Source organism: Euphorbia lathyris, chromosome 3, assembly GCF_963576675.1.
Source record: "Euphorbia lathyris chromosome 3, ddEupLath1.1, whole genome shotgun sequence".
In the NCBI taxonomy this organism is placed as follows: domain Eukaryota; kingdom Viridiplantae; phylum Streptophyta; class Magnoliopsida; order Malpighiales; family Euphorbiaceae; genus Euphorbia; species Euphorbia lathyris.
The window spans coordinates 104,562,184-104,575,791 of record NC_088912.1 but is presented as its reverse complement, the minus strand read 5'-3'; the positions used below and the strand labels follow the sequence as shown (position 1 = coordinate 104,575,791).

General features: G+C 32.8%; 1 long non-coding RNA gene and 1 other non-coding gene across 2 annotated transcripts; one reads left to right on the top strand and one right to left on the bottom strand.

Moving 5' to 3' along the window:
- Positions 1-416: 416 nt before the first annotated feature.
- Positions 417-4,413, bottom strand: LOC136221966 (uncharacterized). Its single transcript, XR_010685420.1, has 5 exons — positions 4,060-4,413; positions 3,807-3,947; positions 3,575-3,639; positions 1,257-1,335; positions 417-755 (listed from the first exon to the last, which is right to left on the bottom strand). It is a non-coding gene; the product is annotated as an uncharacterized lncRNA (long non-coding RNA).
- An 8,625-nt stretch (positions 4,414-13,038) lies between these two features.
- Positions 13,039-13,122, top strand: TRNAL-CAA (transfer RNA leucine (anticodon CAA)). The gene has a single exon. It is a non-coding gene; the product is annotated as a tRNA-Leu (tRNA).
- The last annotated feature ends 486 nt before the right edge of the window (positions 13,123-13,608 follow it).

The following is a 13,608-nucleotide window of genomic DNA, read 5'->3' as shown; positions in this document are numbered from 1 at the left end:
ACCAACGAAATATGCGTCGAAGCCATATCGCTTGTTGGTAAAAAAATACCGACGACACAATCTTGTCGTTTGTATTGGCAACGATAGTTTCGTCGGTAAATTGTAAGTGACTGTCCAATAAAATTATTGTCATCGCTAATAGAACCGACCATTATCGTCGGTAAGTTGTTGGTACATATTATGTCGTCAGTATGTCATTTGCATTTCGCTCTCTAATTTTGGTGAAAAAAAAATTTGGCGTGAAAAATACCATCTACAATGTCGTCGGCGATTGGTCTATAAATGAAATTTGTGGGTATGTCGTGGGCAATATCAACATAATTATATATATATATATATATATATATATATATATATAATTTTATTTATGAAAATGATGAAATATAAACAAGCATTGTTCACTTCTAATCAACAAGCAAATTGGTATAGAATGTATTATTTCATTTCAAATCTCAGTGATTATTATATATCACTCCCTCTATAGTTGGTTATATACATGAAAAAATTGAATATGACAAATCACAACTGTTCAAAATACATTATTTGTCACAATACAATTCACTAAAACAACTATTTTCTTAAGAATGTGATACATGGGAAAACAAAATAGCTAAACCTTGATCAATATACCACCAGAGTCTTTTGTTCACTCTTGTATGCTCCATTTTCTTTCGCAACGACCTCGCCATCTACGTCGATCACGCCTTTTGTTGAATGCCAAAAAGTGTGCCAGTCTCTAATATGAGTATTTTTACCTGCAGTTTGTTCTCAAATTCATTACCACAAACTAACTCAGAAAATTGTGTGATGTTTCCATGGAAGGATATTCAGAATACATATAAGTAAATAAGTATAGAACCTCCTCTTTCTATCGTATATAAAATTAACAAAATTAACAAATGTATCGATCCTAACAGAAATCTATTACATTGGAGAAAATAAACATCATGTTGTGAAGTTAATTGTGCATATTGTCTATAAGAAAGTAAAAAGTTGAAACATTCAGAATTGACCCAATTGCAAAAGGTAAAGTCATAGAATTGGATTAAGTATATTTTAGTTTCAACTCTTAATGTGTGAACATGAGTAGATTTAATCCTCTAAAGAGCATGTCATGCAAGATGCCTATTCATGAGGACACTTCACTTTTTCTATTCAATATACTTATAGAATATGTCATACAATTTTTTAATCTAAGTTCAATGATTTAGAGACCAATGCAAGTAAACAGTACATAATTTTCATTTAGACATCACCTTAAGAAGCTCGAAAGGACGAAATCCTCATATCCACAAAAAAAGAACTACGCGACACAACTTGCCCTCGTCTCTTGTGCTGCCACATAGCAATAAGGGGTTAATCATATCGCATTAAGCAAAGTTCAATGCACTAATGAGACATCCTTAAAATTCAGGGCTCCTAATATATCTAGCCAAAAAATGAACAAGAGCTAAATCTACACATTACATGGGCAAACAAATAAATTGTGCCTAGTACTTAGGCCAAAAAATTACTTTCGCCCCTCTCAATGCCTAGAAAGAAAATTGAAAAGATAAAACCAAATTTGATAATGACCATAACATGATAACAACTAAACTTGAGTGAACATGAGTGTTTTTCACCCAAAAAATATATTCTAAATGAAATATAACAATATTTAAAGAAAGACTAAAGCAAAATACAAAATATGTATGTGAATGTAAGAGAAAAAATTCAATAACCTAATCCTTGCATTATTCATCTAATATAAGAAGAAAATTAAAACAAATTAAAAGTAACAAAACTTAGAACCACAACACAAAGAAAATGATTGGACCATAAAAAAGCACTAGAAGATTACACAAGTGCAACTATTAGAGATTTAAATTACTCGGCAACACACTCGATCAAGCACATGAAAGACAGTAGTCAAACCAAATAATTAAAATTAAGAGGTGGAGAAATTGAATCAAAAAGGAAAAGCATAATATAGGTAGAAACCTACAAAGCACCGACGCGGGTATGGGTGCCGATACGGGTGCGACAAATGGCATTTTTAAAAATAGGAGAGGCAGGTGCGGTGAGACACGACAAATTTCTATATAATTAAACTTATAGAGGGTAAATTCTGCTTGGCTTCTAACATGAGAGGGATAACCTCTTGATTTTTTTCATTTTAAAAAAATAGACATGGCAGGACACGTTTTTGCCGTGTCGGGTGTGAGTCCGGCTGTTTCCCCGATGAATCCCTGTGTCCGAAGAGTCTAACACCACCACTCTGACCCCGGAAGAGTATGTGCTTCATAGGTAGAAACTGAAGAAGGGGCATTAATTTACAATAGAATTAGAAGCTATTGTAATTAGAGTCGAACCTTATACTTAAAACACAAAAAATTGCAGAAACTGATATGGAATTGACATAATATGGAATTGCATAAACTAATAGATCTGGGTCTGGTTAACTACAGGTTAACTACAACTTCTTCCTTGAGCATTATAAAAAACTTCCCTAAGAAACCAATAGAATAAATAGGTACAAAATCATTGATGTGTATTCTAGTTCTTCACATTGTTGTATACTTCCCTAGTTATACCTTTGTCCATCTCCTTGCCCATTTCTTGGGGGTCTATAGGTGGTAAAGTGATAGGCGACATTGGTGGTGATGTAGTTCGAAGAAATAGGTGTTCTAACATATGCTGAGGTAACAGATGGAGTTCATCTACCAAATTTTGTGCCAACTAAATTCAGATCGTGAAAAAATCTCATTTTCTCAAACTCTAGGTCACAATGTAACAAATACAGAATAAGACCACTCTTAAAATCGAAAAATCTGAAAAAACATACGAAAGAAGAAGGAGATCTAACTATCTTAGTAGACGGAACTAACGGTTTACTATAACTAGTAGCAGAAGAGTTAAAGTTTCTCCAAATAGAGAAAACCGGAGGTTTACTATGACATCCATGACATAATCACTTTTGCTCATACAAGGCTCTCAATTAACAATTCAAAACATGGTAAACTAATCATGATATGATACTTTTTTTTCAAGCATTATTCAAACTTAACCATAGAGGACAATTTTCCTCAACACCCGAGTGAAATGAACAAGCTCCACTTCAAAATCTACTTCGTCAAAACCTTCAACCACATACATGAGCGAAGACTCACTTAAGTACTGATTAGTAACATAAATTACTCCCTTTTGTTAATGCATTATTGTCCCTATCCCCATCTCAAGACTTTTTGGTACGTAATTAGATATGAAACAGTTATAGTGTCCAAATTGACATCAATAAGTATAAGACATCTATGTTAAAAGAATTCAATATGTGGATGGAAAACATAATTAGCAACTGCATATATGAAAGATGAATAACTACACTTAGATTTGCAAGAAAAAATGTAGATATGAGGCCAAACTCAGATTTCCCAAAAGTAAAGAAATAGGGTTATCCTTGTGTGTGTAGCAGAATCACTTTTCCATTGCCTGCTTTGTCTAAATTCGAACACATGGCTTTCAAACACTTTAGATACTTTGGTGTTATGATTAAACATAAAGCAAAGCAAAGACAAAAATGAACAAGAAATTTTACCTAGCTTTTACTTCATATGGTTCCCTTGGTGATTCCCACCTCTTTCCTTCATTTATAAATATAACCTATCCACAATTAAGCAGAATATATAATGTCGCTTCTTAAGGAGTTAGAAAAACAGACACAGTGCAAAACCCATTTACAGGGGCATTATATAAAATCACATCCATGACTCGATGTTATATCATATCACAGAAAACTGAATGAGACATTTTGGAATTAGGGGACTTACTTCAACAAGCTTTTTTTCTACAACAGAACTAGCCTTTGAGCAAGACGTTCTGGAATTAGGGGCCTTATTTCACTTCCAAAAATCTGACCCACACCGTTGCAATTCTGGCATAAGGAGTCTAACAAATTGCACTCATTTCCACTGCACAAAGTAAAATAAAAAAGAAAAAACCACAATTAAAATAAAAACAATTTTAACCTAGAAGCCTTAAAAGAAGAAGAGGAATAAGAAGAAACAAAGATCAACTACTCACCTGGTGTCAAGATCTTTGAGACGAATAATAAATTCATCTTTAGACTCAACATCTCGATCAACAACATATATGCATAAAATCGATGTGCCATTTTCTATCGAAGGAGAAGGTGGACCTCACAGATCTCGGTACCAATCATCTACTGCTACAAAAAATAGAGTCGGAGGCGGAGGCTGGAGCGGGGGGAAAGCTTTTTTCTCTTTTTTCTCTGCCCTAGAATGGATTGGGAAATTAGGGAAACCCAACCTCAGAATTTTTGAGGGAAATCAAGAGAGAGAGAAAGTACGACCGAGTGAGTGAAAGAAGCTACAAAAAATTAGATGGAAATTTTGAGGGAAAAAGGAAAAGGTAAATATTAGAGGAGGGAAAAAACAAAAAGTAAAAAAATTGGAGGCAACGTCTGAAAAAGAATATGGAACTTTATAAAAGAATTAATAATGTTTTTTCTATTGTTATTAGTGAGTTGTTGGTATTTTTTTTAGAATTAAGAAACAGAATGACCTTTAAATTTGGTGAACAAAATCAATTTAACCCAAATTGAAGTTTATGCATTAGTTCAGTACTTAAGTTAGTAATTTTTTACAAATCGATCCAAATTTTATAAATTTGTTGGTATTAAACTTGATTGTATTCGGGTCAATTTATCAAAAATTGCACACTTGAGAAATAAGGTAATACCTAAATTTCGATTTTGGCTAAAGCGATTCTTGCTCCCAACTTTAGAGACTATTTTGATCCTTAATTCTAGTTTTTTAATATAATTATGGAATTTTAGAGGTATGTCGTTGGAATGTTCTCTCAAATACCGACGACATAGCGTTGACATGTATTACCATTAAAATTTCCAACGACAAAGGTCGTTGGTAATTTATGTCGTTGGTAAGTCGTTTGCATTTTATAGGTATATTTATTTATAGTGTTGGTTGAATGATTTTGTACCTCAATCGTAGGTATGTCATTGGTACTAACAACGACATATGCGTCGTTGGTAAATTGTCGTGGGTAAACTGTTATTTTCTTGTAGGGATTTAGAAGGATAGCCTTGTTTGTAGGGATAAAACCCTGAACTTTCTTACTCGAAATTTAAAAATAAAGGGGAAATGCCCATACATACCACAATCATAACAAATGTTATGTAACCCTTCATATTCAATAAGGAACACCTTATTCTGAACACAGAATTTTGATAACAGGGGTTTTGCAACATCAACATCAATACAAACCCTAGCAAATTTACATCTAATTGCTCCAACCGTAGTTTTATCCACATGATGCACCTTCCCAACCAGACCTCCTATTTTATTGAGAAAACTTTCACTATAATACTCAATAGGAAGGCCCGGAAACCTAACCCAAGTCAAAATTCTCCTCACCGAGCAATCATGAGGGTTAAAATTAGGAACCCAAGGCCTCAAAGCCAGAACATGGTTGGAAATAATATACGGACCTCCATTGATCACAGCATTATAATCTTCCACTTGAGTAAATTTAATGACATAGTAGTCATTCTCTAAGTCAGTAATACTAACTTTACCTTTCTTAGCCCACTGTGCTTGGATCCTCTGGGCGAAGTAGTTAAAGCTAATTCTCTTCCCAAGAAACGTAACTATTAAAGAGAGCTTCCACTTTTTCCTGAGCTCTCGCTTCTCTGCTGACGAAAGCCTAATCACCGGACAAAGCGGATCGTCATGTTCACCATCCTCTTCATCAGAGTCAGAGAACACATCTTCATAATCCCCTTCCATCAACACCTCCTCCATACAAGGCTCCTCCTCAACCACCCCCATAACCGTATCTTTCCAAGAAATTTGCCCTAGACCATTCATCACCACCCTCGATTTGGGAGAAACAGAGTTCCCCTGAATCTGAACCCCGCACTCATCACCAAACCTGTCCGACATCCCTTTTATCTCATTGATATATCCCAAGGCAGCCTGCACCACTGCCGCCGCCCCATTCTGAACAACCCCCACCCTGCTCGGCACCTTAATGGCAGTGCCAGGAATCGCGCCGGCACCCCCCATGGACTGCCCAGCAGAACCGCCGGCATCCCCTGCGCACAGCCCAGCAGAAGCGCCGGCGCTCCCTGCGCAGACCCTAGCAGCGCCGCCGACATCCCTTGTGCACAGCCAGCAGAAGCGCCGGCGCTTCCTGCGCAGACCCTAGTAGCGCTGCCGGCATCACTGCCGGCGCTCGAAATGCCCCGCCCAGCCTCTTTCGCGACAGATCCAGCCTGCCCAAGAGGCGCCTTCCCCCCCGCGTTGGAGATCAGCCCTGCCCTAGCCGCCCGCCCGCGCACGCTCCCCTACCCATCGATCCCCAACGAGCCTGCCGCGCCGCCCGACGCACCCCCCGATCCCCTTACACCCTCCCAGCCCCGCTCCTCCCTACCCCCATCTTCCCCAACGCCCCATACCTCCAGCCCACAATCCATATCCCCGGCGCACTCCTCCTCCCGATCTGCCCAATCCGTAGCCGACACCACCCCCTCTCCTCCACCCGCCGCCCTCCTCTCCCTAGATCTATCCCTAACCCTTTTCACCATAAAACCCTAGCAGAGAGACAAGAGAGAGAGAGAATTAAAGGTATTTGAATTAAAGGCCAACATAATCTATGCAAATTAATATTGAATATTAATTTGGATAAATTAATTTAATATATAGTTATATGTGTATAAGTTAATTAGATTATGATTTAATGCTTTGATAATTAAATTAAAATATAATTATCTTAAATCTAATTTAATTAACAAAAATATTAAATAAAAGATAATGGGATAAGGGAGAGAGTTTTCAGGAAAAAGCTACCCACTCCTATCATATTATGCATGGACTTTTTGCCCCCATCTCTCCAACACAATCTATATTCAATTTTATTAAGAAAAAAATATATTCAAATAACCTTAAATATTAAATTTAATATATATGTATGGTGTATATAAATATTAAATTATAATATTATGATTTTATACATATAAATTTATATTATTGGATAATGTGGAACTTAATAAAATTATACAAGTATGTAAAGGTAATTTTGAATTTATTATTGGATATAAAAGTTGACATATTTGTAAATATTAGGGATGGCAACGGGTAGGGTACCCGCGAGTAGTGCCAATCCCAAACCCAAACCCTTACCCTTTTATTTTTTAACTACCCGTACCCTTTCCATTACCCTAACGGGTATATGTTTTGCATACCATACCCTTCCCATTTAATTCATGGGTACCCACGGGTACCCTTACCCGTTAAGAATCAATAAATAAAATAAAAAATATTACAAATTTAACAAAGTATAAATTTAATAAATCATCGATTTAAAAATTGAACAAATTGAACCTTAATCAATAAAAATAAAATAGTTTAGTGGTATCACTTAATGGTTAAAGAACAAAAGGATAGTATTCAAATCTCACATCTTACATCTAAAACACAATAATATTTTTTAATATATAAAAATTTATGACGGGTAACGGGTACCGGGTACCCTGGGGGGTCTTCCCATACCCATCCCATTACCCTCACGGGTAATGGTTTTGATCCCATACCCGTCCCGTACCCTTTTATACAGGGTACGAGTAGTCCCATTAGGGTCGGATAGTGCCGGGTACCCACGGGTAGAGTACCCGTTGCCATCCCTAGTAAATATTAGTGATTTTGTAATTAGTGTAATATTGGATATAAATACTTTTAGATATATACGCAAGTTTTGATAAATATATTATTGAATAATATAATTTATGAAAATTGATATATATATATATATATATATATAGGGTTCCGATATTTACAGCCCTTAGGGCTGTAAATAAAAACCCAAAATTTCTATTTTTAGTATTTATTTAACTGTTCAATATATAAAACTTGTTAATACTTATATATTTTAGGGGAAAGTTCAAATAAAACCCCTGTGGTTTCACTAATTTTCAGATAAAGGACTGTGGTTTACTTTTTGTCAAAACGAGGACTGAGGTTTCACACTTTTAATAATGCTATTAAAACTATCTTTAACGAACTGAAAATGAAAATTTTCAAGAATTAAAGTTGTTCAATGTCATATTTTCTATGGAACTACATTTTCGATTTTAGAAAATCATCTTTTTTGGAACTTTCTCTCTCTAAACATTAACTTTCTCTCTCTTTACCAAACATCATCTAAATAATCTCGAAATAAAAAAGTTGAAGAATTAAAGTTGCTTAGAATATTAGTAGTTCTTAAAATATGTCATTTTTGAAGTTGTTAATGGTGATTTTAATAGTATCAATCGAAAAAAGTAAACGACAGTCCTTCTTTTGCTAAAGTTGAAAACCTCAGTCCTCGTTTTGACAAAAAGTAAACCACAGTCCTTTATCTGAAAATTAGTGAAACCACAGGGGTTTTATTTGAACTTTACCCTATATTTTAATATTGAAATATATAGAGTCATAATACTTTGTTACATTTTCAATACAAAATAAATATTTATTTTAGAGTTAAGACTTTTTTCTTATTGAAAATATAAGAATAATTAATGGTTATATACAGCCCTAAGAGCTGTATATATCATTTGCCACACACACACACATATATATATATATATAATGTTTTATGAGATAAATTGTTTTAATGGGCTAGACTCATAAATTAAACTTTTAATTAAGGGTTATCTACAGGAATATCATAATTAACTACAAAATTACAACTAAATTAGATTATCAAACTTAATTCTGAATATGTCATTATTTTCTATATATAACGAACAAAGTATGTTTTTACATCCTAATTTAAAAATTCAAAACTGCAATTCATAAATTCTAAACCATAGACAATATATCCTAGACCCTTAATTTATAAATTCCAATTCTTAAAATAGATTAAAATTAATGATTTTATTAGTTTGACATAATTGAAAATTAGAACTTGACATAATTGAAAATAGTTTTTGAAATATGAATGTATGTGTAAATTTCGCTTTAATTAAATGTAATATTGGATATTACATATCCTAATTAGGTCGGACACACTTAATTATTCCAAGTTAATTTAAGTCAAAATTCATGAAATCTATGTTAGACATAATACAAGTATAAGTCCTGAAATGAAATATTTTGTTAAATTGGATTAGAAAAATGAATAAGATTAAAATCAATAGTTTTGGTTTTAAGTTTTACAACTCACGAGTAGTTAAAAGGAAATTGAAATAGAAATTTTCTTAGACATAGAAAGTTCTAGTGGCATAATTGAATCATTCATTGGATAAGTACATCGTTGGATGATTTAGAATTCAAATTTAGGAAATTTCATAGTTAAATTAGTCATGAAGAATTATATGTGACTAAAACGTTTTTTATATAATACATGCTTAGATTGTTTGTAAATATGATTTTACAAATACGACATGTGTCATTTTTCATTTCTTTGTAATTTTGGAATAAATTTTAAATGTAATTCATAAAAGACAAGGAATCCCACAAGAAGGCCCAAACTTGAAGTTGGAGTCCAAAAGCCCAGAAGATCATTTCTATTGTAAATTTTAGAAATTTCAATAGGTTTTACTAGGAAGCCCACGTAGAATCATTTTTTTTTATTATTTACGCTTTCAGGTGCATGCACATTTCACTCGCTAGAATGTTTTATATTCATGTAAAGCCGTCATATGAGCCGCTTTGATTAACAAAATTAATAATCCCTCAATAGTAAGTTATAAGTGCTTTCCATAAACGAACCTTATCAAGACATCGATTATTTAAATATAGGTCGTGCCAAAGCCGGGTGCATTGGATCATCTTTGTGAGGCAAGAGCTAAGGTATCGGATACGTTTAACATCAGGTTGGTGGTTTCGACTTAACGTGGACCCCAAGCAGATCTTGGGGCCTAAGCACTCTAAGAAAAGTGCCAATTGCTTAAGACCAGGGTCTGCCTGGGGTCCACGTTAAATCGAAACTACCAACATGATGTTAAACGTATCTGATACCTTAACCCTTGCTTCACAAAATGATCCAACGCACCCGGTCTTGGCATGACCTACATTTAAATAATCGGTGTCTTGATAAGGTTCGTTTGTGGAACTCACATATGTCTTACTATTGAGGGATTATTAATTTAGTTAATTAAAGCGGATCCTAAGACGGTTTTACATGGCCCATTGATCTAAACATTTCTAGTGAGTGAAATGGACATGCATCCTCAAAGCGTAAATAAGAGAAATATAAAATGATTCTACATAGTCTTCTTAGTATAACCTATTGAAATTTCTAAAATTACAATAGAAATAATCTTTTGGGTTTCTAGGCTCCAACTCGAAGTCTAGGCCTCCGCGTGGGCTTCTTTGTGTTCTTTGAATTATATAAAATAAACTTATTCTAAAATTACAAAAAAAAAATAAATAAAACGCATATTGTATTTATAAAATGACACGCATGTTGTATTTATAAAATTACAACACAAAGATTAATACTAGATAAATAACCCATATAAATCATATTTACAAACAATCTAAACATGTATAAAAAATGTTTCAATTACATATAATAATTCATGACCGATTTAACTATAAAATTGCATAAAATTGAATCATATATCATCTAATGATTTTATTTATTCAATAAATGATTCAATTATTGCACTAGAATTGTCCGTGCAGTAAAATTCCAAGTTCAATTTCCTTCTAACTACTCGTGAGTTATAAACTTAAAACCAAAACATTGATTTTAATCTTTTCCATAATCCAATTAACAAAATATTTCATTCTAGGACTTACACTTGTATTATGTCTAGCATAAATTCCATGGACTGTGACTTAGATTAACTTGGGATAATTTAATGAGTCCGGTCCAATTAGGATATGTAATATCCAATATTACATTTTAATTAAATGGTTAATAAATGGCCTTAGCCCATAAAACATTTTACTTGTTTTATAAACTATATTATCCAATAATATATTTATCAAAACTTATATATAATACTTATTTCAATTTTAATGTCATATTATCCAATGATATACTTAAAATTATATAAAACACATTTGGGTCAAATTCAACTATAGGGGCGGAATGACACGAGTTTTTATATTAAGGATTCGGTCTTCTATGTCACTTGGAGGACCCCCAATTCACATTTGGACACGTGTTTTATAATCCCGCTTAATAATTAAAATAGTGAGGTCTCTTATAATATATGTAGATCCATGTTGCACATGGAAAAATATGTATGGAAGGTCATCCATTTAATACGGAGAACCGAGTGCTTCTAATAATTTTCCAAATGACAGAATGTATTTTTTTATCCAAATACGCTTTTAAATTTAAGTCTTGATTTTATCCCTTTTGTAAAATCCAATCTCACAAATTGATTTTTAATAGGTAATATATTACACTAATTACAAAATCACTGGAATTTATAATATGTCAATTTTTTTTATCATCTAATGATAAATTTAATATTACCTTAACATACTTGTACAATTTTAAAGATTCATATTAATCCAATTAATATAAACTTATATTTGATAAAATCATAATATTTATATACCATATATATAGAATTTAATATTTAAGGTTACATTTTAATTTGTTTCCCAAACAAAATAAAACATAACCCTAATTTGACTTAGATTTAATAATTTAATTTCCCCAAAAAGCCAGACCTTAATGCAAGACTTTTAAAAATATAAATCTGTCCTAAAATCAGCATTAAAAAACAGCCTAAGACAACATTTTCTGGAAAAAACTGTTGCATTGCCAGAAATCAGATTTACCCTTTAAAACTAAAAACGTCATAATTTGAGTTTTAGAACTCCGTTTTCATCAAAATCAATTTCTAAAAATCACAAAATTTATATTTAATCCAGAAATATAATTTTTACCAATTAATTAATTAACCCCAATTAATCATAAATAATTAAAATCAAATTTTAATTAATTTCCATGAACCCCAACAAGAATACAATCCTAATTAAAAACCAATTTTAACCTAATTAAAACTAGCATATGATTAGCCCTAATACCACTGATGGAGTTTTAACATTCGTTTAATGGTTTGCAAAACACATATAAGCAAATAAAATATAGATCCACAAGGATCTACCATATGCAATTAAGAAGAGTTAAGAAAAATATCTTTCGTCAAGACATGGAGCAAGAAAGTCCCTTTGAACGAGATTGAGGAGTTGAAAGGCGAACTCCCTCTACTTCATCCCTTACGGAATAGGAAGAGATGCTGGCTATCATAGGAATCAAATTCTCGTACCAAATCAACCTTTTTTGGCCAAAATCTGCAAGTACCTGAATAGTTTTGCTTCTAGTATGAAGAAGAGAGAGCCTTTTCTTTTCTTAAATCCATGAAAAGAAAACTCAATCTATATATAATGGAGATACCCACTTTCTTAATCCTTTAAGATTTTATCTCTTTCCTTATATATTTTAATTACCATTAATTAATTAGGAAAGAAAATAAATCCTATACCTAGTGGGATAAGGGGGTGGGGCCACAATGGCTTGCTTTTAGGGATAAAATTTTCCTTAATTTTGCCTTAATTAAATCATATTTACCAAAATAGATTTAAGTAACCTTAAATTATGTATATTAATCATATCTTTATTTGATTAATTATACATTAAGCATATTATATACATGTGTTATAAATGTAAATAATATCTAATATTATTTTCATATATATAGTGGATTACTATATCCAGCCACAATTTCCCATACTTAGTCTCAAAAAAAGACTGAAATACCCTTTTATCAAATTTGAAAATTTAAAAATCCTCTCAAACAACCTAAACTCTCTTTAATCTAATCCGGACTAATATATTTATGAAAAACATGGATCGGGGGAGGGACGGCAAAGGAAATGGACTTATGATACGTAATTTCGTTTGATTTGGATGATTTTTATACGTTTTTATCTGTTTTCAATTCGGGTTTCGCGATACCGGGGCGCACGGCTATCACGCTGTTACTTGTGGTGCGGCATATGAACATAATATAAAGTTAGGATGGCCGAGTGGTCTAAGGCGCCAGACTCAAGTTCTGGTCCTCTTATGAGGGCGTGGGTTCAAATCCCACTTCTGATAATTTATTTTTGTTAGTAATAATAATCTACCAAAATGTTAATATTTAAGTTTGTCAAATACAAGTTAATCACAAATAGCAACCGGCCAAAACACATAATTATTTTATCGATAAACTTGTTTGAGAATTTCTATTTGACAGTCAAATAACTGTCAAACTAGTCAGTTCAAATTTTCTTTTGGGTGGGGCAAAATTGATACTGTTTGGCAACGTTATGGTTAAGATTGCACCACTTCTGACAATATTGATACTCAATTTAATTGTTATTTTTTTAGTAATAATAATCTACTGAAATGTCAATATTTAAGTTTGTCAGATACAATGTATTCTTTTTAGTAATAATAATTACCAAAATGTCAATATTTAAGTTTGTCAGATATAAGATAATCACAAATAACAACCGGCCAAAACATATAATTGTTTTATTTTATCGATAACTTGTTTGAGAATTTCTATTTGACAGTCAAATAACTGTCAAACCAGTCAGT